The 27106-nt window shown below is 40.6% G+C and overlaps 1 protein-coding gene across 2 annotated transcripts in view; it reads right to left on the bottom strand.

The window, feature by feature from the left end:
* Nucleotides 1-26839, bottom strand: part of BFSP1 (beaded filament structural protein 1) — an 82852-nt gene extending 56013 nt beyond the window's left edge. The window contains exon 1 of one of the 2 annotated variants that reach the window (XM_048937069.1): nt 26772-26839. The gene's annotated coding sequence lies outside the window, so the exon portion shown is untranslated. The remainder of the gene's footprint in view (nt 1-26771) is intronic. The other variant, XM_048937070.1, reaches the window with a different exon arrangement.
* Between the last annotated feature and the right edge of the window lie 267 nt (nt 26840-27106).

Raw genomic sequence — 27106 nt, 5'->3', positions numbered from 1 at the left:
AGGCAGTCCGGTATGCTTTTCATTACTATATGTTGTCTCCTGGTATCAGTTGTTTTCCAACTTGTTTTTTCACTTTCCTGTCCCACAAGACTTCACTGATTTGGGAAATACAATACCTGGCCCTACGAGGAGCATCCAACAAGGACCGTTGGCCAGAGGGAAGAGCTCAGGATCAGAGCAAAGACAGTGTCAGACATTTCCACATGGGGTTATGTCCCAGCCACACCTCGACCCACAGAGCATTCACACCATCTGGGTTTACTTGCGCTCTCTCTCAAGCTGCAGAGAAGTTGTGCTGCTGTGCATCAAACCAAGCATAAATTCAAACTGCTAACCACGACCTTAATCAATAATGAATGATTTCTGAATCTGTTCAGAAATACTCTATGAATATTTTAGTTGAAATAGGTAATAACTCAGCCTGTGAATGCAGTTTATGTAGGCTTGTATGTTTCATGAGCAATGAACAAGCAGAGTATGGTAAATCAACGCAGCACTTCTTTCTGTTTCCCAGATATTTCCTCAACTTTCCTTGTAATTTCCAACCATGTGAAATGAGGCCAGCAACAGAAATATTAGTTAAGAGAGGTTGAAAAGAGATAAATGGAAAACCTGTCCTCAACTAACAAGGAATTTAGAAAAAGAAAACTACCAACATGTCTTTAAGAACATCAAAGAGCTCTTAAAAACAAGATATCAGCAATGGAGACTATTCTGAAACTCTCCTTGGGATTTACAGCTGTGCTGTGTGTCTGAAAAAGAGAGTGCTTCAGGGCACAAAGCTGCTGCTCTCCTGTACTCCCTCACATGCTCAGTGCAACACAGCTCAAACCCAACTGCAAAAAGACAGCTAAGATTTAAAGTACAAGTATCGTTTCAGGCCTTCATAAGCACATTTCGGGTCCTGGAAAAATGAAGCATCTCTCTCACTGTTTTTCACTCTGCTCCCACTCATTTCAGTGGTGCTGGAGGACGGTCAGGACTTCTGAACATAAGGTCTGAACACAAGCTCTGAAATTTGTAAGTTTGCAGTAAAGCTTTGTCCCTTATCTACACAAACAAAGCTCTCTTTCATTTTTACCTAGAAGCACCAGTTTTGGGTCCAAGTTCCTCTTTTGCTCCAGAGTCAGTGAAACACCAAGCAGCAATGGCAGTCCTCAACAAAAAGCAGCAATGCAGAAAGAACCAAACATCAGGTATGTTTACACTCAACCGATACCCATTTGTCACCTGACTTCCAGAAACCAGATGCCTGCCTCCCTGCTGGCATCTTTGACTATCTCCTCAAAGCAATTTCTCAGAAGCCTGCAGTTACTCAGCACAAGTGCCCCCCTTTGCAAAGCTGAGATGGTGAAGTGCATTATTTATGGATGCAAATGGCATATTCTTTCTCCAAAATAATCACTGTATAATGGGGATAATACCCTCGGTTGTTTGCTCTGCCCTAAGTAACACTTGGGCGGTAAATAACTCTTGGCTTTCGGCCATTTGATCAATAGTTGGAGCTGTCTGAAGACTTACCATCAAGGCATTTGAGAATAATTTTCTAAGAAATGAAAAAAATTCACAGAAATACTTATCTCCCTTAAAATGTGTCACTTTTATCAGGTAAAAAAAAAAACAAAAAAACAGAAAATAGATCTTTATTTCTATTTTGCATTTGCAACAACGTATAAAGCAGTTATGAAAATCCCTTCCACTTTTCATCCTCATTACATTCTCATTAACCCCATCATTTAAGTAAATGAATGTCAAACTGCAACAGGGAGGCACTCCCTGGGAATAGCACCAGAGCTTACACTGCTGCAGTCATGAGAAAGGAAGCAAGCTAAGAAAAAGTATTCAGATTTCAGAAATTGATTGAATTTAGAGCGTGGAAGACACACTCCCAGCTATGATAAACTTATCGGGCATATCCACAGTGCCACCATTGAAGTAAACATACCCATGTTATCCTGGTAGTGGCTGTGTAGCCACAGTAACACATTGCTTAGCACGTCAATTAACTAGAAATTAGCTTTGAGTTCACAGAGCTCGTAGAGCAAATCCTGCAGACAATGCTGAGCCTGGATTTTGATCAGCTGAGTGTGCAGAGAATTCTCTTCTCGTGAACTTTGAAGCCATTTGCTACACTAGAAAGTGATTTTTCTTTCTTTTCACATCAGAGGTTCTTTGACGTGGTTAATTCAGAGAGGTTCTCCTTTTGACAGGTGTATGAAAAGCACCCTTCTACCCTACACTGTGAAAAACAAAATTTCAAAAGCAAGTCCTAAAATAGGCCTTGCAGAAGCAGATATGAAAAGGCAGAAACTCCACCACTGAAATATCCCATGGGTAAAATAAGGCGATCAACAGCTACACACACCTAACACCCGATACTAAAGATGCGAAGAAAATTGCTCAGGTACCTGTGACTACACGTGGTTATGTTTCTTCTGGCTCAAGTTTTGGCAACATTGGAATGCAATCCACCGCAGACTCTCCGTTTGTTATTGCTTTAACTGCAACTTCTTAGTAAACCTTGCACAGCTTCTCATTAGTGGAAGCATAGTTCTTTTCTCTTAAGAATCCAGCATTTCTATTGTAAGAGCTGAACCCCTAGCTGAACACAGATGTATCTCCTGCAAAGTTTTTGATATCTGAAGGCTTTTAACAGCCTCTGTTTCGCTACTACTGAGCAGTCATTGGTTTGCATCTGTTGCCATCTGTCTGTGTGGGTGGGTTCTTTGTTTCCCTGTTTGTAAAATGAATTTTTAGCACTCCTTTACATCACAAATATGTTACTTGGGTAGATGCTTTCAACACAGTGAGCAACCTACAATTACAACAACACTGTAGGAGAAGTCCCCCAGACAGAATTGTGATTTAAGTAGAGAGAGAGTCAGCGATGAAAAGAATCTCCAAAACATTGTCCCACATGGGACACCAGTGGGCCAGATGCTCTCTTTCTCCTTGCTTTAACATTTGGCTAAAATTCGTTACTCTTAGGAACCCTTCCAACATGGCTCCCACTACCAAAAATCATATTCCCTTACCTAAACTATTCAACTGCCATCTGCAGTCATCTCAACTCATGCAGTGCTATATAAAAGTTCAGTACTATGAATGTAAAGAAATATGAATGGAAGCTATGACTTGAAGGAATAATTCCACATTACTCTGCATGCTGTACGATAAATGCAATCAGAAAAAATGAGATCTTGGAACATTTCTCACTGAAATTTCGCATTAAGTTGGATTTATCATCTCATTTGGAATGTGAAAATGTGGGACTGCACAAATGTTAAAGAGTGCTCAAAGGACACTGAGCTGTCTTGTGGTGCCTGGAAGATAACAGGGAGATAAATCTACTGACCTCAGTATTTGCAGTTATGGCATATGGTGTTGAGTATTATGAACATTTTGTCAGTTTTATGGAGAATAAGGGTCAAGAAATGCCAGCAAAAGTGAAGACTGCAAAGAGAGCAATGAGCGTAAGTGAAATGGAACTGTACAATAAAGAACCAAAATACGTGGATGGGTGGTAATTTCCTGAATTTAGAAATCTATATACAAAAGAAGACAATCAGAGATAAAAGTGGAGCAAGCAGTTTTACAATCTAAGAGTTGTAACCAACATCACCGTCAGGTTTGAAATCTGACTGTAGTATTACATATCAAATGAGCACTGATCTGCAGCTCTGTTTTCTGATTGGATTAGAAGGCTAAAGGAAGAAATGACAAAAATACAACAGTCAGTGGCAAGTTGGCTCCATAGGTTTCTGCTTTTGTAAAGATGCTGAGAGAGAAAAATGGTCATCACCGAAGTCTAGCCTTTTGCCTTATTGATCTGCCTAGTAAAAGAATCTACATCAAATATAAAGAAAATTACTTATAAATGTTGATGGTAAAGATCTTTAAAAAATACCATAAATCTTCTGGGATGATTAATGTAGTCTTTTAAAATACCATGATAAATGTTAATTACATGCAAACGACAGCAGAACAGTTATTACAGCAGGACCTGGAGCTCAATTATTAGCACTGTTACTCCTGGTTCCCTTGACCTTACACAGTAAGCCTGAAAACATATATAAATCAATAATGTAATGATCAGTGCATACCAAATCATTCTTCTTGAGTAAAGATGATCCAAAACAGTACACTTTCTTGCATTACATGAGATTTAGAAAAGACTGGAAACTCAACTCGTTAAGTAGAGGGCCATGCTGCAAGACATTACAAAAAAAGTAAATAGACAGCATCTCATTTTTTTCATCTTTCCTTCATACAGAAAGTTTCTCTTATCCTCTGGGCTTCTTCTGCAGCATGACCTCTCCTACTCCCTAAACAGTCAGCTTACAACTAAATAAGGAAAAGCACTCCTATTCCTTCAGTTTGAAGCAAGTAAATAAATAAATGGAATGATTTTGTTTGCATCTTCTCAATCTTGCCACTGACATTTCCCCATTGGAGGAGCAGAGAAGTTTCAGCTAAGAATAACTGCAAGATTCCTCGGATGTGTGAGATACCTATCCTTTCCCTCTCTCCTAGAAAGCAATGGAGTGCAGAGCAATGACTCTCATACATTCAGTATTTATTTGCACTGGGGTCAGGCATTCTGTTGCGTAACTTTAGGAAGAATTTTACAAGAAAGTTCTTCCAAAAGTATTTTGGTCTCCAAAAGATCAAAATGCACCAAGGATGCTGCACCCAAAGCATTGCAGACTAATGTTAAGTGATAGGTTGTCCCTAGAAATAGGCTGTCCACATCTTGTAAGCTGATCAGGTTTTAGGTTTCTCATTGAAGGTGTAGATGACTAAATAAATTTGTGGGCTCTTCACTGACTCTGGAGCTTGTGGAACTGATTGTGGAGGGTGCCCATGGGCAACTGTGCCTGTGCTGTCAAAGGGCCCTACAGAGACACTGCATGGGTCCTGTGGGAGGGAAAAGGCCTGCTTCATTTCACAACCACAAGTTGCAAGCACCCACAGCCCAGCGATGACAGAGCAGGTTGCAAGCAACAAGAAAAGAAAGAAAATTTCTGAAGTAAACCTCAGCATTTGAGGAAACTAACACTTTGGGTACTTCCAAGGCACAGAAAGCATCAATTGTATAACTGCTATTAATAGTTTTCCTAACATTATTGTATGTTATTCTTTCTGTTCCTGCTGTGTTTTTCTCCATTCGATGGTAACCACAGAAACCAGAAATCAAACAAAAAAATGAGCTCTCAGCAGTAGAAGCGTGGTGATACAGCACAGATGGATCCTTTGCACATTTGTTGCCTGGGACTGTCAGAGAGTGACAAAAAGGTTTGCTTTGAGATGCGCATTTAATCTCAGGATGTCAAAGCAGAAAGCCAAAACTACAGCGTGTGCAACAAACTTCTCAAGAGAGAAAAGCAAAGAATTACTTGAGGACATAACTTCAGAGGAAAAGGCTACTCTTTTACTTCATAAATACAGCTTGATAGTTTAGGCTCCCTTGGATGTTGAATACCAGCTGTCAGAGAAGAGGTGGCTCCAGAGAGCGCTGAGATCTATGCGTTGTTAGTGGTTTGTAAGCTGCCTACACAGGTCAGGAGTCACTGCTTGTGGCAGAGTGCCTAGGACATGCACTCAGATGGGAATACAATTCATCCCCTCATTACACAAACAACATCACCCTCCTCGTCATAACGACAGCTAAAATATTAGCAGTCATGTATTTGCCAATTCTTGCATAAGCCTTCGCTTGCACAAATACAAACTTTCACATCCAGTCACAAAACATTTGTTAAATTTAGGGATAAAACAACCAAGACGTGGGCTACTTTCTAGAGGCTGGAGATGTAACCAGTATCGGGGCTGCTTGAGGTAAATGTTGACCCTTTGTACTCTTCTGCTTTGGAACAGGACATTCACCAACATGAGCTCACGTACCTCATCTTCCTATTGGTGAATTTTAATTGCAAAAATAGAAAACAGAGAAACAATTCCAACTCTTGTTTACAGCACTCTGCCACAAAACAGTCTTGCAGCAAAACAGTGGGCCTCACAAAAACATTATTCAACGACACCTAAATTTCCTCATACATATAGCAGTGGAGGTGATTTCTGTTTGCACTGATTTGATGTTAAAAAATAAATATCTTTTGAAGCCCAGACTGCCATTAAAAGGCCAAACCCAGTCAGGAGCCATCACACAGTTTTTGCATTTACTGAATATGGACAGGTTTTCAGCATACAAAAGTTTCCACGTCAGTGAACTTTATCCACTTTCAGTTTTCCTAGTTTTGCCTCCCAGTCTTAGCCCTGCAACACTCCTCTTTTCTTCATATTAGGAAGGAGCTCACCTAACTGCTTTGTCCCCTCTCTCTACAGTAATTACCAGCTCTGAGAGTGGAGGGGCACTCCTCGCAGAAGCCATAACACTGACCAAACAAAAAATAATAGAACAAACTATTCTAAAAATAATAATGACATTTTTGCTTGGAGCTATGAGGACAGGGAGCTTAATTTTTCTTCTGCCATGCTTAAATAAGAATATGAATCTCTACCACAGGTTTTTACAGGAATATTCTGAGCATATCCTATCGATCTCTATTGAAGCTATTCAGGCAATGCAGCTCATTGCTTCCCCTCCTGTTTTCTTTTCCAGTTTCATACCCATCTGAAATGCTCAAAGTACAAAACATTCAAGGTTAATTTTCTGAAGCATGTGGCACAGGCAGAACTTCAGTGGGAGCAGACCAGACAGACACTGGATGTTTTTAAACACCCGATTTTTCTGATGAAAAATGAAGTTTCATGTTAATGGAGACTGCTGCTGCTTAATAAAAATAAGTCCCGCATCTGGAAGAGAGATAGCAAAAGTAATAACTGCACCACGACTCTTACCCAGCACTGGCTTCATAATAGCAATAATATTTCTCTGTAAATGCAAAGATTAATTGATGTTTTTGCAACACCTCAGAAATTTCAAATGACATCTAGGTAAAGCTAAGTGTTTTTCCTCTCTCCAGTTAATTTAATGCTTCTAGATGCCTCTTCACCCTACGCTCACCAATGCCTACACTGGCCCTTTCTGCACAGGGCACATGCTGTTACGTGTGCAGATATCACAGCCCATGGAAAATCCCCACCAGTACACTAATCCTTCATTGCCTTTTAAACGAGATGCTAACTAACAGACCTCATTTTTTATCAACTATGGTGCTCCCAGCCTCTTCCTACCTATGAAGGCTGAACCTGAAACACGCACAGAACGAGTCCATTTGGAAAAAGAGAATCCCCCTAGAAACCAAGGGAACTACACACAGGCCTAAAGTTGTAGTACTTTTGCTGCTCTCTTTTTTTACTATATAGTTTTCACTGGAAGTTGTTCATCTCTTTTTAACAAAATTAGTCCCAGTGAAATTCAGTTTTGAGGAATTTTGCATGTGAACTTGTTTCAACTTACGAAGCCATAGAAATAATTTATCTATACTTCTGATAAATACTGCTTTCTTGCTTCTCTTAAATCACTTTTTGCTTATACAAAAGCTAAATGTTGGAAATGAGATTTAAAGGAAGATGTTTAAATCTAATCAGATTTTTATTATTTTCATTTTGTGAAAATGTTCTGCAACAAGATTTCCCTGCCATTACAAACATCACAGAACAAGACAAATATTTTTGGCTACTGCATTAAAAACACACAAAAGTACTTTATTGCATATGAATCTAAGAACACATTATACAATCATTTGAGTTGGAAGGAATCCCTAAAGGCCATCTTGCCCAACTGCCCTGCAGCGAACAGGGACACCTACAGCTCCACCAGGTGATCAGAGATTTGCTCTCAGACATCTAACAGGTCTCCAGAGAAAACAGTATCTGTCTTCTGATTCGTTTATAAGCAGGGGAAAAAATGCAGTGAAAGTTAATGAAAGTCATCAATTTGAAATGGCAAAAGGAGAGAGGACTTACTAAATAGATTATTTTTTTAAAAAACAAGCAGTTATCTGTTATGAAGTGACAGTTTTGAAACCAATAATTATGTTAGCTAGGGATAATTCCAACTCCTCAAAAAGCTGGTTTTCTAAAGATTAGCTTAACTCCATCCACAGAGATGGGGTGCTGCTGTTATATGTCTGTGCAAATGACAGCAAGTGATACGTTTATAATCTTTCAGTGACCCTCAGAGAAACGTAGCTTGCAAGAATAACAGAGGCTATTTCCATCACAGAGAATGCAAAGGCTTGTTATAGTCCTCTTCTCCCCAGCTCAGGGTAGGATAAGAAGTCACTGCCTCCTTCACAGAAGCACCATCTGTGTATAGGAGCCGAAGCACAGAGAAAATCTCCTCTGCAAAGAAAAGCCCAAACTTGAGCCTTGTCAAAAACAACAGCAAGCTCTGAATCACGCCAATTGTCAGTGTGTTTATTATCTGTAAGTATGGCACTATGTGCCTGAGTAACCTTCATCTCTGGGAAGAAATATGAAGGATTTGCACTAGAGCCCTCTGCAGATGCCCAGACATTGGAAAAAGCATTTCACTGAAGACTAGAAAGGAAGACAAGCAATGCTAAAGGACTGAGTTGCAGTCCTGGTTGTTGTAACACCCTCGTGAGACAGAGGGATGTGCATACTTAGCTGAGCCTGTCTGTGGTCACATATCTGCATTAGCAGATAGGAAATGTCTACACTGAAGAGAGCATACGGTCACACTCATGCTTTTGAACCAGGTAGGCATGAGCAACTCTGACCTGAGAGCAGTGTGACTGCTGAGCTGCTGGGAGGTAAAGGGAACAGTCCCACATCAACTCAATGACAGTTTCTGGTCTGAGTTTGGTCACATCAGTGCAAGAAAGCCTGAGCCAAGCAAGCGTTTGGTGGCTGCACGTTGCTGCTGAGGCACAGCCTGTTCATCACCTGCTCCATACCAGGCATAGTTGGGAAGGAACGGTAGCCAGGCACTCAGATTTGCAAGTATCCTTTTCCCCCTCCCCCGGCCGCCCCGTATTTCAGTACTGAGAGATCCGAACCTACATCATAAAACACAACACAGCCGGTATCCCTAGCACACTGCAGGAATTACATGGAAGTAATTCTTCTCTTTCCTCTTCTCCCCACACAGCTCTGGATAAATTTACCTGCAGCAATGACTAAACAGCAAAATATACCTGAAGCGCACCCCTGTGTGATGGGTTACATGTTGGCTTAGAAGGGATGTTTCTTACAATTCCCTGTCGATGCACCAGCCAGGTCGACTTGCTTTTCTTACAGGGGCAGCAGGCTTAGTGGAAAGGAAACTCATTTGCTTGCTTTCCATGCAAGATTTTCTGTGCAGCATTCATTATATGGACCTCAGATACTTATTAATGTGAAAAGCAATCCTAATAATGCCAAAAATCCCTGAGTCAGTCTCCCTCTCTCCCAAAAGTCTTAACGGGAGTACTGTGAGGCCTCATTTAAGTTACCATTCAGTTACCTGTGAGAAGAAATTAGTTGGGATAAAGACTCACTCACCAAACCTGCAGATTAGGAGTAAGGGCACAGAGCTGTACTCTTGCACCCTGACCAACCTCCTCACACTCACACTGCCTCCTCCTCTGAGAGTGCTCTGCCTTTGCTTTTTCTAGACATTTTCCCAATCTCATCATACACCACAGCCATGCCCCTTTGACATCCTCCTCAGCTATGGGCTTGGCCACCCACTTTTGCAATGCTCTACAAAAACCACTCTATTTTTCCACACTTGGCTCTCACAGTGCTTCATGTGGGCTGCCTGTCAGATGCACACCTCAGTACATGTCATGGCCCACTTTTAATTTCACTCAGATTAGCGAGCAGGTCTGCACACAGCCAGCTCCTCACCAGCCCGGTGCACAAAAGGAGCCATGGCTTAGTCAGGAGAAAGTATTGCCTTGATCACACATGGATCACAGAGAGCACTGATCCTGGTCCATATGCTTTGGTGGAGCTCCAGAAATTTGGAGTCTATTTTTACAACTCACAGAACACATCAAGAGCTATATGCATGGGAACAGTTTCTGAAAATTATTGACTTGAGAGATGCATCAGAAATCACCTCCTTCTGCAGGATTTTGACACCTGACTTCAGCATCCTGAGCCCATAGGATGCAGAACTCCACCCCAGATGCGGCTATGAGGGATTCACAGCACTGGAGATGCAACATTGGTGAATTTGCACAACCGTGGAACTTTCCATTTTGTCAAAGAGCTGATGGAAAAAGATGCATTTTGATGAGGCTGAGGTTGAAATTTCAAAGGTATTTCAGTGGCCAGCAGTCACAAGTGCAAGGAATTTTCTGACCTTTCTATTCCGTGCACTGATTTATTATATATCTCACGTAACTGTTCTGACAGATACCACGGTAGCTCCTGACTTCTAGGGCCTGCTCTATCCATACAGAGACTAATGAGTAATCAGAGAACTAAAGAACACAAGTAGCTTCTCTAGAGTCCATTTACCATTTCATGCACTCACTAAGAGTGCTGAACTGTCCATTGATGGAAGCCAAAAGTACTATCTCCCCAGTACTACCATTAATGAAGAAGTGCTCATAGTGCTGATATCAACAAAAAGATAAATATTTTTAAAAGGTAATTTTAGAAATCAAGGTCAACTTGTGCTGAGCAGAGGACACTGTATCCATTCAGTAGATAAACGCTGAAGTTGTTCTTTCCCTGAACCTCCACAACTATTTGCAAAGCAGGATTAGCACATCTGCTAGAGCTAGGTAAGTGAAAAATAGAACTTTTGAATATTCTTAATATTTTGAAAGGTGTCAGAGCAGAAAACCATGAAAACAGACATCTACAGTAAGTAAACACTTCTCAGGTACTTATGTAAAAGAATTTTTGAAGAAAAGATTTTAAATGCATTCAGGAAAAGTACAGCAAGTGATTTTCCAGAGGGGAATAAAATGCAAATTCACAGACTGCACGTTTCCACTTGCTCAGATGGTTTGCTCCTCCTAGCAATGCTCAGCATTTTTTGTAGAACGAAAAGATAAATGGAATGAGTATGGTGATAGCAATTGTCTGGTAAAGAGCACACTGCAAGACAGCAATGAATGCCCCTTACATCAAGAGCTCTGTGCCAACATGCACTCAGGCTTACACAATCGGCCAGACTGGACTAAAGTTAAATTGGGCCCAACTAACACTCGCCAGTCCTGCTGGATGTCTTGCACAGATACACAAACATGTTTAATGTTTTTGCTGTTAAAGCAACACAGTTTTGCTTGTTCATTTTAACAGAGTTGACAGCAGGATTGCAGAGCCCAGAACACCACCAAGAAGAATCAAACAAGGCAGCAGAGAGTCCTACAGAAAATTCAGTGTTTTATGTATTTTATGTGCTTAATTTGTTGTTTTAGGATCACTGGTTGAGAGATTTAGTCTTCACTTTTTACTGGTAGCACCTTAAGATAGTATCTAATGGAATTTGAAACCATTTTCATATATTATGCATGGACCTGCTTGAGAGCATGCAGAAGAGGGCCAATAAAATGGCCCCAGGGATGGAACACCTCCCTCCAAGGACAGGCTGAAAGAGATGGGGCTTTTCAGCCTGGAGAAGAGAAGGCTCCAAGAGACCTGAGAGCAGCCTTTCAGTATCTAAAGGGGGGGGCTGTAAGAAGGAAGGGGACAGACTCTTTAGCAAGGTACGCGTGATATGATAAAGAGAAATGGTTTCAAGTTTGAAGAGATGAGATTTAGGTTGAATATAAGGAAAAAGTCTTCTGCAGTGAGGGTGATGAGGCACTGTCACGGGCTGCCCAGACAGGCGGTGGATACCCCATCCCTGGAGACTTTCAAAGTCAGCCTAGACAGGACTCTGAGCACCTGATCTAGCTGTAGGCATCTCTGTTCATTGCCAAGCAGTTGGACCAGATGACCTTTAAGGGCCCCATCCAACTCAAAGGATTCTATGATTATTGTTAGTCATAATATTGTATTAATTACTCAACACAAGAAATTTCAGTGAACAATCCAGACATTCCAGCCTCATAAAGATCCCTTTTATTTTTCCTTTTTAATCATTGTAATCTGAGACCTATACAATTTCTAGGTACAAATATTTCTAAACTGAAATCCTATTTGATCACAAGATTGCATTTTCACACAAGCATAACACTGCAGAGGGGTTGATAGAGAATGACAAAAGGAGCAAATGTTGGGGGAAAATGCCTGAACTGATCAGTCTCACTTCTACCAGGCATTCTCAAATGCTTTAATTCCCACTCTAATTTGTCACAACTGCAAGAATAAACAGCCATGGCAAGGCTGGACAAGACCAGTAAAGATTATTAATTGGTACTCATCTGCAGTAAGACAAAGTGCATTTCCTTGCATAAGAGATAAAATGTTACGATCCTGAACTGACAAAGGAAAACGGCTGAAAGGTTCTAATTTACTAGAAGTTAAAAATGCTGTATTTTGCCAGAAAAATTTAGTTACTGATTCTGCCTCCAGCCTCAGTGACAGTGGCTGAAAGCTTTCCTGTTCTGATGGAGAAGAGGCAGTAATTTAAAATATATATATATCCTAATATCCAGTCTTAAAGCCACATTGAGTGCTGCAGTCAAAAGACAGAAGAGCTGTTACGTACTGAACAAGGCTTTAAAGGTGGCATTTTTGACCTGATGCGTTTCAATCTGTTTCTTGTATTGAATAAGCATCCAACAAGTAGATTGAAGATGAAAAATATTTTAGTTTTAAAATAACCCTTTTAGCCTCTCATGGTTCCCTGTAAGTGTCATCCTTCTTAGAAATGAAGAAGAGGTAAATAGAATACATGCAATTCAGAGGGGGAAAAAAAGGACTTTATGCTCGTTAAATGCTAAATACCACATTTAAGCTTCCAGCAGACCTATTTTATCTGTACTTTACTGTCAGTTTGCAATCACTTGAAAGCACGCAGAGAAAAGAGTCAAGGATGCCAAGGAGGTATCTTGACATTTGCTGCTCAGCTGCTCTGCAGCAGAAAGACGTCAGCTGAGAGCTGGCTTATTTTTTTTTATAAAGCAAGCAAGCTGCCTTCTAGGGGTCAGCCACCTCACAGGACACCTGCTAAAGGATGCTTCCCCTTTTTTGAAAGAAGCATCCAACTTAGGGCAGCCTGCCTGGGGTTGAACATCTAACTGAGGTACACATAAGGTTAGGAGAAACCACTTTCGCACACAACACAGAAGGTATGGGTGAGGAAAGGAGAGGCCTGACCAGCAGCACCCACAGGATCAGCACGATGGGTGTCCTGCTGGTGTGGCCTCTAGGACACAGCTGGGAATCCAGGCAGGAGACACTGAAGCTGCCTAATGAGGGCTGCAGGGAGCTCTAGAATTGGTCCCAGCCAGCCGGCACTCAGTAGCAAACTGTCAGGAGTGTGGTAAACTCAGTCTTTCTGGCTACATCATAAAATCCTTCCCAGAAGTACTAAAACTTTAATTGAATTGCTGTTTTCAGTCATTCGATTTTAAAGACCAACCTCTTTTCTGAGAATATCGGGTCTTTAACAACCCTAGTATATCAGAGCAGCATACTTTATGTAATTAAACCAATCTCACAGCAATTTCCAGTCTGAGTGCACAGTACAGCAGCCCCTGGGCTGTCCACACCTTACTCGATAACTGCTCTTCAGTTAGAACCACGCTTCGTGTTGGTGGAAGAACATTTTGACTCAAAGAGAGAGGAAAAGGAGAAACGCATCTATCCCCAAACACCTGGCCCCTCTCCCATCCAAAGGATGCACAGCAAGTCCCATTCCCTCATTTGAGGTGCACGAACATGATTTACTAAACCCTACCCACACAAATGGCAACTGAATGCAAGCAAGGCAGCCCAGTACTTCTGCAACTGCTGCTCTACATACTGGAATAAATCAAAACAGCTACCATGAGATTAATTGGAACTACACTGTTGTGTAAACAAGAGATCTGGTCTGTCTGACATAAACAGATTTCAGCTTATTTCCCCGGCACCTCAAATTCAGAAGGAGATCATTTAAATCAAATACTAAGCTTTAAATCTTGTCTTTCTTGAAAGTAACTGTTATTTACTTCCCAATTTCTTTGCAGATAACGCAGTCCTCATTATTCAAACAAAATTACAAGGGTGAAAAACAAATGTTCTTCATGTAATTATATTTCAAATGCTTTACTTTCAGCTCATTAGATCTCTGGTATCTTCCTCCCATCCTTTATGCACACTCTCATTTTTGTTTCTCTTCAAAGGCTGCTGCTTATCCAGTAAGCTTTTCCAGACAGGGAACCACTCATGCTGTAGGTATTGTTATACATAGCACCCAGTAAAGTGCTGAAGTAGCTGGAATTGTTGACCATGAACTTAAAGCAGCACTTGCTGTTGTGTTGCTTACCCACATCCCCAAGAAAGGCCGGTCACTATTATTATTTCTTTTCAATTTTTTGCCCTATAAAACACTGTCAGAGGCTTTTTTTTTTTTTTTTACTGCCTACTTGGTCATTAACATCTTTAAGTTCAGCATTGCAACATGAAGAGATAGATTAGCATTAAGCAGACAGCAGGACTGCAGCAACCTGACGTCAGTCACCACCCCATCGCAAGGTGCTATGAAAGCCAATGAGGCACCTGCAGTCCTTTGTGAAGCAAGGAAGCAGTGCTATACTCTCCAGCCCTACAGGCAGTCCGAGGCTCCCTTGCAAGACATGAAAACAGTGCCTGAAATATAACCACGGAAGTTTGAGTGCTAGATAATGAACTTCTTAGAAATAAATTTTCAGAAGAAAATAGCCAAACATTACCACAGACAGAAACCTGATAATCAAGCTCAAAGCATCCACACCTCTATTTTTATGCATTATTTACTTCTATTTTTTTTTTTACCCCCACAGAGAATATTTATTTCATCCCAATTTTTCGTGCATATCTTTCAACGCAGCACTCACAAAGAACATGAAGGCCTTCAGCACAGACACAGCATGATGAGTGCAGCCTTCCAGAACTGATTGACATCTGCTCACGCAGAGTACCGTAGAAGGCAATTGCTCAAACAATACTGCAGATCCACAAATAAACTGAGTAAAGAATGTAGCTAAACACAAGTATTATGATTTTAAGGTGGTGATAACACGAACATTTAAGTGGCTGGTAAAACAAGGCAATTTCAAAGCACCCAAAGCCAGGGAAGTACATAAAGTTAAGCATTGGTTTGAAGAATATCAGAACAGTAGTTAATGGAGAAGCAAAACTGATGCCTGCTTCAGTACACTATGGATTCTGAAGGAATTGCACTGGCTGCTCTTTGAATATCTTACTGTCAGTTTCAGTAAATAAACAGTCCAACCAATAACATCACCTTCTCAATGTGGCTAAGCACCATTACAAAGTGGATTAATTAGAGCCACTATTTTTCCCTCCCAATTGTTAATAAAACTCCCGAACTGAGAGGACAGACAGTAGTTTAAGTGTGGCACATTTGTGCTTAAAATCAAAAAGCACAGATGGGGTATCTCCAAAATCAGAAAGGTTGTTTTGATTCTTCTTGAAGAATAGTGATGTTGAAAAGGATTTGCAGAGTCCCAGCTCTGCTGCACCAGTTTTATGACTAGAGGCAGCTCAGCATAACCATAACAGAGAATATCACTGATTTCCTTCCTTCAATATAAAGGACTGAGAATGTGAAAGACATGTGCTGAAACACCCTCTGAAAGATGATAAAAGCAGAAGGAAAAGCACTGGAAATCATTGTCTAGCACTGAATTATTTACTTTTTTTTTTTTTAAGCAGTGTGTACTCATGTGGTCAAGCTACTGTTCTCACACAACGGATATGTCAGTGTCATGATCAAAACAATAACAAATCCCTCAATGTCAGTGCAAAGTTCAGGACACTAGCCTCTAAAGCATATAGGAAAAGGATGGAGAAGCATTTATTACTTTTAAAAAATGACATTTTATGTAATAGATTAAAAACAAACATTTGCAAACAGGTCTGGGTGCTAGCCATGCAAAATGTTAGATTAATTTATGAAAGTTTAGATGATTAGAGGCTTTAATGTGCAGGGTATTACTAGAGGTGTGTTGATGCAACTATCAGAGAAGTGGAAGTATACTTAAGATCAGCATGAAGAGCGTTCAGAAAGATTAAATATAACATTCCTGTAAAAGTAAAGAGCAGTGATTGTCTGCACTCAGCAGCCTGGCTTTCCTTCACTATCTGTATCCACGTGCTGAAAGCTTATATCAAGTTGCAGACAAAAAAAGAAATTCAGCTCCTTTAGAAGTATCTCAGCCAAACGTGCTTTACTTTAACCAAAAGTTAAAGTACATGGGAAATAAAAACAACAGTAGCTCTATGTTTAGGATTCTGGATTTTTCTTTTACAAAGGGAAGGGGAGAGGAGATGTGAGGTAAATGTTCCGCATGCTTTCGCAATTATTACAGGATGCACACACAAAGTCATCGCAGTTTTTGAGTGCAGCAGTTTGAGCTTAACCTAGCAGCAGGCAAACTGCTATAGCATGAGGTACAAAAATGCTGAAAAAGATAACCAGGAAAAAGTATTGATCAGGATAGTAAGAAATAACCATGAACCTTGAAGGTGATGATAAATAGATATTTTCAGTGAAAAATGTAATTTCTAACCATGCACAGAAGTACTCTGAGTCCAGATACAGAAAGGTAAACTACTGATAGTCACCTCAAAATGTCTTTGTTTTTAATCCAGCATTTAACCTTTAGTCTGTGGGGGGTGGTAATTTTTATCCAAAAAGAAGCCTCAGCTGGTTTCTTTCTCATCCTACATTTTGCAGACCAGTCTGAAGGATTATTTTGCTTAAGTAAAATGGATTTTTAGATGCCTGATATCCATGCATCCAATCTGGCTTCCCTGCTTCCCACTAGACAGTCAACGTCCATAGGATGGATAAGCAAACACACACTGGTTCATTGCCAGTGGGCCTATCCTCCAATTGTATATGAATATAGGAAAGTGGAAACAAACAAACAAAAGATACATATGAGGTCTCCAAGTCACATAAATACATAAACCCCCCCACCCCCAAAGGCAAAACACCAATGTCTGCAGTCACAGTGGTTAATTGTAACACGGGACTCCCTGCATCAATCTGTCATTTCAGATTTAAAAGAGAGGCCAATTTCATTCTAAATAACTCTACTCTCCAGAATAATGACAAAGTGAATTTTATGGATATATATTAAAAAAAAGAAAAAAAAAAAAGAGTCCTGAATGAAAAATAGATCTTACAACTTACGCGGGTCTCTAGGAGGAAGAACAACAACAGAGAAAAACTAAGATGAATAATACTGTACTGGAGAAGGTGAGAGATCATGTTTGGGATTTTTACCTGTGTTTTTTTTATTTATGTGGATTCTTTTACATTTTTTATTCTGCCACACAGAAGTAGGAGAATATAGAGAATGAAATTTCTCAATACACTTACAGATCTGTATTTTTTGAAATGCAGTTTCTAGGAATATTACTCCTTGTGTGATATATAAAGATAGCTCTTACTGTGACAGAAACACACAGTGCCTCAGAACTAAGAACAGACCCTCAGGGTCTGCGATATGGCAAGTGATGATGAAATGCTACTTCACTGCCAAAGCCTTAAAATTCAATGCCAAAACAAAAATATGGTGCCCAGCTTCTACGCAGAACTGTTTCTTCCCTTGCCTTTCATACTGCTACACTCCCTCCAAGGAGCAGGTAATTTAACCTAGAGATCACGACTTAGCCTGAAACTGACCTTCTGCTGTCTTATTTTTTCCAAGAACATTGTACCAAAATTATTACCAGGCCAGAACACTTGTGTACCGATGAGTCTTCCAGCCTCTGAATCAACTTTTGAGCAGCAGCAATGCTATCAAGGCACAGCAAAGACGAGAGACCAGTTTATGCATTACTCTTGTATCAACAAAGCCAGCATCCTCAACACTGTACTAATGGCTTCCGAAAGAAACTAAAACATATTGATTTCTCAGAGAGGAAAGATCAAGAGACAGCCACCTTCTAAGCAAGATTTCTAAGTAGAAAAATATTTCACTCACCACAAGGAGCTTCCAGAATGCGATCCCACTATTTTAGAGCCCTCTCAGCCATAAAATTCATCTCCCCTGAGCACTGCATGGGCCCAGCATTTATAGTAAACGTCACAGATCTGGGTTCATATAATGGAGGCTGCAAAGAACCCATTCTAGGATAGAAAATATCCCTTCTTAATGACTACAGCAATTTAAGCAGAAGAACATTACTGTGAATTTACAGTGACTTAATTCCCAATAAAACTGCAACAAAGTTGATTTTCCTTTACGCTCAAATCTTTTTATGGCAATCCTTTCAAATGAGGTAGTAATGTTTAAAGGCCCCTTATATTACTGGAGTAGCATAAAGAGCCTTTAGGGCATGAGAATCAGATGCCATACACACACAGGCAAATAAAAGCAAAATCCCCTCAAGTGTCTACATCTATTTTTATTATAAATACACATGAACAGATAACCACAGGGCTGAATAAGAACTGTGGTCACCATAGAGTTATCCCATTGGTTTGGTTTAACAAGGATTTTGGTGTTGTGTTTTTTTTTTTTTTTTTATTTCTTTAAATCAGGAAAGAAGGTGAGGTGCCTGAAGGTTTGAATATCTTATAGCATATCTCCATCTGTATGCGAGAAGTGAGAGCCAAACTGAAACAGCACTCAAGTTTCAGCAAAGCTGTTGGAAAGGGGAGACATTCAGCAAAGAAAAATGCAATATTTATAGACTTACCAGTCATTTATTTATTTAGTACATTAGATAACATGTAAAAAACCTACAAGTTGTGCTCTTATTTGAGAGCTAAGCTGAAGTAGGGCTTCTTTAAAGTCTCTTGGGGGGAGAATAACAAATATGTTTGCTTAAAGGATTAATCATAAAATCACTTGAATAAAGGATTGGATGGAACAATTCCACCCAGAAAACCGATCCAGATAGCAGCAGGTGGTTTTCAGAACCTTCCCCGCATCCAAAGAGCACTTTAGCAAAGCCACATTTCTGAAGAGGTGAGCGTACCATCAACGCTTGGCAGAAGACTGCCAGAAGGTTCAGAGAGAGACCTCTAATGGCCATGCCTTATTCCAAAGGGAAAACACTGGGGCAGACAATGCAGCCATTACATCACCAAACGTGTTAAGCCTGCAGAGACCAGAGCCGCTCCTCCTGCAAAAGCTAATTATGAAATACCACATATTTTATAACTAAGTTTACTCCCAAGAGATGTAAGCAGAGCAGTGCACACAATTAGAACTGAAAGCTTCAAACCAGTGACACCTCCCATCTCATACTAATTTATGCCAGTTCAGGTCTGTTGCTTTGCAGTATGAAGTTAAACCCAGAGGGAGTCAAGGCATATTAGTTTTCTGACATGCTTCATCCTATCCACTGCTGTAAAGTAACTTATTCAGTTTTATCTGCAGTCCCTCATCTGCTTCAGTACTACCCAGCTCATTAAGAGACCAATACTTCTTTCATTTTCTCTATCTTCTTTTTCTCTAGTACATGTTCTGTTCTTTTTTTTCTTCTCTCCTTCCTCATGTCAATCGCACTTCTCCCCTCTGACTCACATTGTGTGGTTTTTTGTTTTAAATAGGAATGCCTAAGACAGAGAAAGACCATAAGAAATGTGTTTTGATGAAGCCGCACATTCTACTCAGTAATGAGGGGAAAGCTACTGTAAACAAACAATTTGGTAATTTCTTATTAAAGTCAGAGGAAGTTTGCTAATGTAGCATGATATTGCCTGCCAGGAAACCCCACAGTGAACTAACAGACTCAGTGTCATTACAGAGTCATTATTAGGATACGCAGATGACAGCTACCTCACATTTAGTCGAGTGACTGGAACAGAGTTAAATCAGCATTCTTCCTAAAAAGCAAGTGAAGAAAGCACTGGCAATCTGCAATAGACTGTCTTCTTCTGAGTAGCAGTTTGTTTGTTTTTTCCTTTACTATTTCTCTTAAATTGAAGTCACATCTCCTTTGCTTTGCAACTCTGATGTCTTACATGGTCTTCATCTGAGACCAGGGCTCTCCTTGTCATCCAAAGCAAAAAAAAACTGAAATTCATTTATACTGCAGACAACAATACAGCACTGATGTAAGCGAGCTGGAGCAGACAATGAATCACAAATGAAGTGGTTGTAACATGCAGCTTATAAGAAACAGAATGAGTCCCCATAATCTTATCCTGGTATCCTACAGCATCCCACACCAACTTGTCTTATGCACACATGCAGCACAAGCCCTACGCACATCACAGCCAGAGAGGGATGGGAGCAGAAACAATGAAACAACCTGCTCCTTTCCTCAAAAGGAAACGGATTCAGGAGCTAGTTTGACCTTATGCTCCATCACCCAGTGCAGTACTTCTCAACTGTGGCTGAAACACAATTAGCATTTGCTCCAGTAGCAATGACACCTTACACAGGTTTGAAGGCCACATTCATCAGCATATGTTCCTCCACTTAGGAAGTGCTTTGCCTCACTGGGTTACTTCCTACATCACACAAACATCATTATTCTGTGGAACTTTGTGATACAAAGAAAAAAAACACAGGCATGCACTGCATCACAGCACTTCAGCACTGCAGTGTGAACTCTTGCTTTCTTATCATACGTGAAGAAATTATGTAAGTTCTTTGGGGAGGCCCTGGCACTGCTGCCCAGAGCCGTGGGTGCCCCATCCCTGGAGGTGCCCAAGGCCAAGTTGGGTGGGCACTGGGCAGCCCAAGCTGGTGGAGGGCAGCCAGCCCATGGCAGGAGGGTAGAACTGGGTGATATTTAAGGTCTCCTGCAACCTAAACCATTCCACAATTCTATGATTCTCTGGTTACACACATTTCCATACTCAAGTGTTTACAAAACTACATCACAGCAGCACTGCAGAATGAAGTGGCAGTTAGACAACACACCTTGGTGAGCACTGGGACTGTTTCAGCTCACTTAAATGTGAATCACAGGATAACTGAGGTTGGAATGGACATCTGGGTCTCTGTGAGCATCTCAAATAGAAGCTCTTCTATACCTTTTCTCACCTTAGAGAAACATTTAAAAAGCATAAAAAACATCCACAACCACACATTTTTTCTGACATAATCCTCGTGGCTCCTGTTTCTAGAAATACAGAAGCAGATTTTGTTCACACAGATGTTCATTAAAAAAAAGCAGCATAATAAGTAATTTTATGTGTGCATCCTCCTCACATTGACATCCTTAAACCTTTAAGCAAAACTTTCTTTCATACCTTCAACCACGCTATCTGATCATTCACAAAATATCAGAAGTCTCAGGGAGAAAAAAAAACAAATAGAAGTTGCACAATCTAAGACAGAATCACATTTTTAGAAGCCCTTGCATAAAACATTAGATCTGCACACAGCACAGCACACAAGTGTTTATTTATCTTTTTGATGCACAAAGAAAGGCTGACAAGACAGTCCCACATCTACTTTTATCCCTCTATAAATATTACTTACAACAACTGACTCCTACTTAAATGCAGTTGGATCAAAAGGTGGAATGGTGCATCTCTGAGAAACATCTCACAGTCTTCTGCCCTCGGATATTCCCAGCCCTATAAATGAATGACTGATGTCAAACAGACTGAGTCTACTAATGCTCTGGGCAACTGTAATTACTAAATAATTAGGAGGAGAAACATCTGTTCCAGCACATTTCAATAGGCTGCATAAAGAAAACACTCCTACTTTCAGCAACATCCAGTAGATGAAAAGGATGTGTTCTGGACCACAGAATTAAAAAAGAATGGTTGTTGTTATTGAGATTTCAGTTTTATAAAGCAGTGTTAACACATCACTGAATCTCATCATTAGTCATTAGATACCATGTTTGCATATTCTTCACTGAATACCTTCAAATACACTCAAAGGTAATTCAAAGGATTAGTTTATCATTAATATAAAAACAGTCTTTTCAAATGCCAACAGGTATTTCTGTCTGCAAAGCACATTGTTTTGGTGCTCCTCACAACAGTTTCTTGAGTGACTGCTTGGCTTTTGATGTTTGCTATGGACCTGCCTTCAGCTGCGCTGCTCATCACAGCATTTCTGCTGTGACTTCAGATACATGCAGTAGGAACCCCACAATGCTGATTTTAAATGATAGGCTGTCTTTTCCAGCAGTTTTCCTGCATAGACAAATCTGAAATATCAAACCAGTGAGCTGTACTGCTGTCATTTAGACTGTGGAGGTATTGCTAAGTGATATTATGGCAATAATGAATGTGTACAGTGGAAAAATGCATATCAGTAACTGACTTAAAGATCAGCTGTAGCATTATTACTAATTAATGCTTATCTGTATGTAATTATATGATCATGCAGCATACTTGAGCGATAATACAAAAACAGATGATTTAAAGAATCACAGAATCACAGAATTGTAGGGGTTGGAAGGGACCTCCAGAGATCATTGAGTCCAACCCCCCTGCCAAAGCAGGTTCCCTACACCAGGTAGCACAGGTAGGCATCCAGGCAGGTCTTGAACGTCTCCAGAGAAGGAGACTCCACCACCTCCCTGGGCAGCCTGTTCCAGTGCTAAAGAAGAATAAGCCAGGCCCATAACTGTGACTGAAGCATGTATGTGGGCTGTATTAAAGTGTCCAACAGGTGTAACAGCTGTTTCTAATTGGCTCCTGCATTTCACAAGTAGAGTTACAGAAGAATGTATTTCACTTGAGCAACAGGTCCATTAGGAAAAGGCAAAGCTAGTTTTGTTTCAGCTTTGTAATTTGGTAGAACAAAAGGTGTTTCCTTAGTCCCTGCAACACTTATTTCACCAATGTTCTTTGACACCTCTGATCCTGAGCCTGCAGAAAGGTGCTTGCACTGACCTCAAGCAAAGCAACAAATCTGCCACCAGCAATAACACACCTTACAGTTGTCCTCTCCATGTGTTCAAAGCTGTGAGAAATCACACAGCCAGTTTCTGACTCACCCATCATACCTGGCACACAGAGAGGCTGGACACCTCCATAAGATCCCGAGCCCCATTTTGTAGTGAAAGGCTTCCCTATAACCCATACCTATACCCATAACCTATAACTTCTGTGCAAAAGACTCCAAGCTATAAGAACTCTGCAGTATTGCTAATAAAGGCTAATATTGAGAAATGAAACTACTTTTAACATGTGTTTTGTTTGCTAGGTTCCCTCCCCCTTCTTCTCCTGCACCCATCATCCATCTTAGGTCTAAAATAGTAGCAGCTGAGTACAGAGCACAAGATGTCCTTGTCTAAACATGGGAGGTGAGCGCAAATGAACTGCAGGACCGTTTCACAGCTACGAGTTGTGAACACAAAAAAAAACATCACACAAAAAAAGAAATTCAATAAAAATTAGCTGCTCTCATCAGAATCAATCTGGGGCAAGTTTCTACCATAATTATAAAAAGGCACTAACTGTAGTCAAGAACTGCACTGCATCATTCATAGCGGGACATCCAGACTGAAAAAATCACCAAAACAACACAATAACTACAATCAAGCACACAAATTGTTCTCTGTTAACTATTACAAATGGTAAGAGTTTCAGACCAAGGGTGTTTGCTGTATTGTACATAAGCACCCTGTAATTCCAGATGAAAGCTTAGGCTACATTTCTTTGAACTCCATCTCATTAATGGTAAAACGAGGCAGTCAGAAGAGAACAACAGTGGTGGAAATAAGGATGTTGCCTGTAGCAATATTTGGTGCCTGTAAGAGGAAAATAAGCAGTACTTTTGTTCCTAATCAAAAATCTTGTTAATGATTACAAAGTCACTATCAGCAATACTGCGACAAGGAGCCTTCCTAGCACAGGTAAGACACATGAAACAAAGCTTCCTTGGGGCTGAGGATTCTTTAAAGGAGTCTTAACAAACAAAAATTTGCTTTTAAGACAAAACGTGTAGCACAGCAGCCTGAGCTGCCTGGAAGATACTTGCACCTGAACTGGTAAGATCTGAAAGTTCTCATCTGTCAGACATCAGTGTCAACAGAGGCCCTCCTGTACTTTGCTGGAGAACTTCATCCATGTAGTGAATCCGGCTGGTAATGATTTGCAAGGCAAAGCAACATCCCACTAACTTGGGAGCACTGCAGCAAAAGCTGCTCATGTTGACCCCAAACCAGTCACAGATGAATCCTAATTGCAAGCAAAGGTTTCACTGTTTCATATAAAAATGGGTGAGGGAGAAGAATTAAGGCTGTCTTGAAATGGTTGATTTCTCCCTGAGAAAAAAAAGTTCTTTCTTCACACACATACAAAAGACAGACAAATCCCAAATGCACAAAACAAGCTGCCTTTTTCCAGCACAGACATAACTCTAGGGCTGCCTAGGTCTCACTATCTGATGACGTTCTTCCGCCTGCAGAGATAAACAGATTACCTTTCCCAAGTGACAAAATGCACAAGTTAATAGTTATTTGTATCCACACCCCTTGAGACAATCTCAAGTAATCAAAAACAATCAGATAATTACAAAAGATCAGGCTAGGCAGATAGGAAGTGTTGAAATTCAGCCTCCCTCAGAAACCAAATGCCTGTTACCAGATGCATAAGAAACACTACTTTTTTTATTGTGTAATAGTCGGGAATATTTCTGAAGATTTCCTTCTCAGTTCTATATTCTCTGTGGCCTTTGTCCCCCTCCTTGAATCCCATTCTCTCAGCCTATGTATACAGCTCCAGTGCCCTTAGTTCAGGCCCAGCACTAACTTGACCATGTCAGAAATTCCATCTTGCTTCCCATAATTTTTTCAGCAAGGAAGAATACATCATAAAATGATCCTAGGACTGCAAACATGTTCTGACCTTTGGCAGCCCCAGCGTGTCCCTGAGAAGACTGGATCTTCCCTTTGGTTCTCTCTGCTGGGTGCCCACTGTTGCAAAGCCCAGGTCTGAAAAAAGCTTTTGTTACATCAGATTTCACCAAAGTTGTTCATACATTAAGGAATGTTTTATAATAGCGCAAACAATGGCATGATAACTGCTTAGAGTAGTGTTTGTACCAAGATTTGGAGTCAAACTTAAGCAGCCCTTGCATTCAGCTGCAAATTGGCCTGAAACACAAGTTGTGGTTTGAATAGAAAACACTAAATCAATGAAAAAAAATCAAGTGTTTTGTGAAGTGGGAATGAGATGTTCAGTGCATAGCCTGAACTTCAAGTCATTGCCAAGGTCTGTTTTTAGCATCAACAGGAAATTAAACTTCAAGACCAAGCATTGACTTGGGGATTGCCCCATGTCTTTTTAGAAATAAAACCTTACTTTGTGCCCCTTCCAGGGTGTGACTGCATCCATCACAGTGACCAGCAAGCCCAGCAGAAGCTTGTCAAGAACTGAGCACAGGAGTGCAAAATGCCTTTCAGGATCAAACTCACTATCAGCTATTTCTGAGGATGTTTGGTGGAGGCTTCTCAACCCTGATGAAACATCCCCAAAATGTGACCTGATCAGGGGTCTGGTAGGCAGTGAGAGTACTGTACCTCATCTCTTGGTCCATGCACGCTATAGGTAAGCTCGAGAGAAACACCTGAAAGGTTATCTCACAGCTATTGGTGCAGATAAGTAAGAAAAGCAGGTAGGAAATGACCATTAAAAAATATCTTCCTCACTGCTCTATTAAGAGCTTAATTAGTAGAAACAGTTTATTCATTGCTTTTTATAGACGAAAACAAGTTCTCCAACACCAATAGAACGTCTACATGGATCAAAGATAAACAAGCATCGAATGCTAGCTTCTCTCCTCTGCAAAAATCTTTGTAGGTCAGGCGGGTGGCAAATTCACAGAATACCTACTAAATAATGCATCTTCATTCAGTTAAGTATAATCACAGAATTGTAGGGGATGGAAGGGACCTCCAGAGATCACTGAGTCCAATCCTTCCTAATCTAGTCTAATCCTTTCAGAAACCCTCAGCATTTAAACAAAATTGTTTAATGAAAGTTAAACAATTTTCCAAGTAATTATCTGACAAGTCAAAGAATAGAGAAGTAGCAATTTGGATGCCACTGCCCAGTCTACATGAATTATTTATTTAAATTTACCATTGAATAGGTGACAATCTATTATCTGGGTCAGCGCACAACGATTTCTGGAAGCTGTATGTATTGAACTATCATGGTTTGCAAAGTTCAGCATGGTTTCCTTCCTGATGAAAAACTCATGTTTCCATAGCCACAAATAAAGACCATTTATTTGATATGAAATTAGCAAAAGCAATTCATTTCTTCACAAGTTCTACAAATCTTACGCTCAGCAGCAACTGGAAACCTCAGACTGATACTGAAATTACAGATGCCAAAACAGATACCAGTGCCTGGGAACCCTAACTGGAAGGGAAAGAGGAGAGCAACCATCAACATACTGCCACTAAAGTGGAGGGCCCACTGCTGAGATGGCACTGAAAGCTCCTGTATTGCAGCACCCTCTGTGGCTGTCCTCTCCTCCTAACAAACAGCACGCTTTCTACTAGTAACACCTCCTAATCCCACCAACAGTAACACTAGCAAGTGTAGGTACTGAAGGCACAATTGGAAAGGATATTTTCGAGGTTATTTCCAGATTTCATTTCCATCTCTTTTAGTCATTGCTTTCAGGGCATAGCCATGTCTCATAAAATCAGTTAAATCCACAGAGCTTAAGAGAAAACATGGATTCTGCTCACAAAGAAGGGAAATTGGTTCTGACAGGTTCTTAGCATCATCAGGTAAAGCATTCACAGGTAGGCAAAGAGTCATACACAGGAAAAACTAAACTCACCCAGATAGCAAAGGGGCTCTCTGGCTGTGCAGCACTCCTCAAGAAGCAGCCCAGGTCCAAGAGCTGCTCTCCCTTCAGTGGCTGGCTTTTATATGTGCCCAGAGAGGTCCTACTCTGATTCCACCCCTTCTGATCACCTGGGGAGCACAGCTGCAGACAATTTGTCTGTGCTCCGTGGGCAGTTACAGCCTTTCACCAGGTGTGCAATCAGCAGTTCAAACCAGGATCTAACAGTTCTCCTACACCAAGGAATCGTGTGTTTACAACATCAACAATCTTAAACACAATAACTTCTTCCCATAAATGCCTTATCCCTCCAATTTCAAAGCCAGGCA

The sequence above is a fragment of the Lagopus muta genome, chromosome 2 (genome assembly GCF_023343835.1).
Source record: "Lagopus muta isolate bLagMut1 chromosome 2, bLagMut1 primary, whole genome shotgun sequence".
Lineage (NCBI taxonomy): Eukaryota > Metazoa > Chordata > Aves > Galliformes > Phasianidae > Lagopus > Lagopus muta.
The sequence above is the reverse complement of the archived record's forward strand: the minus strand, read 5'-3'. Positions and strand labels throughout refer to the sequence as shown.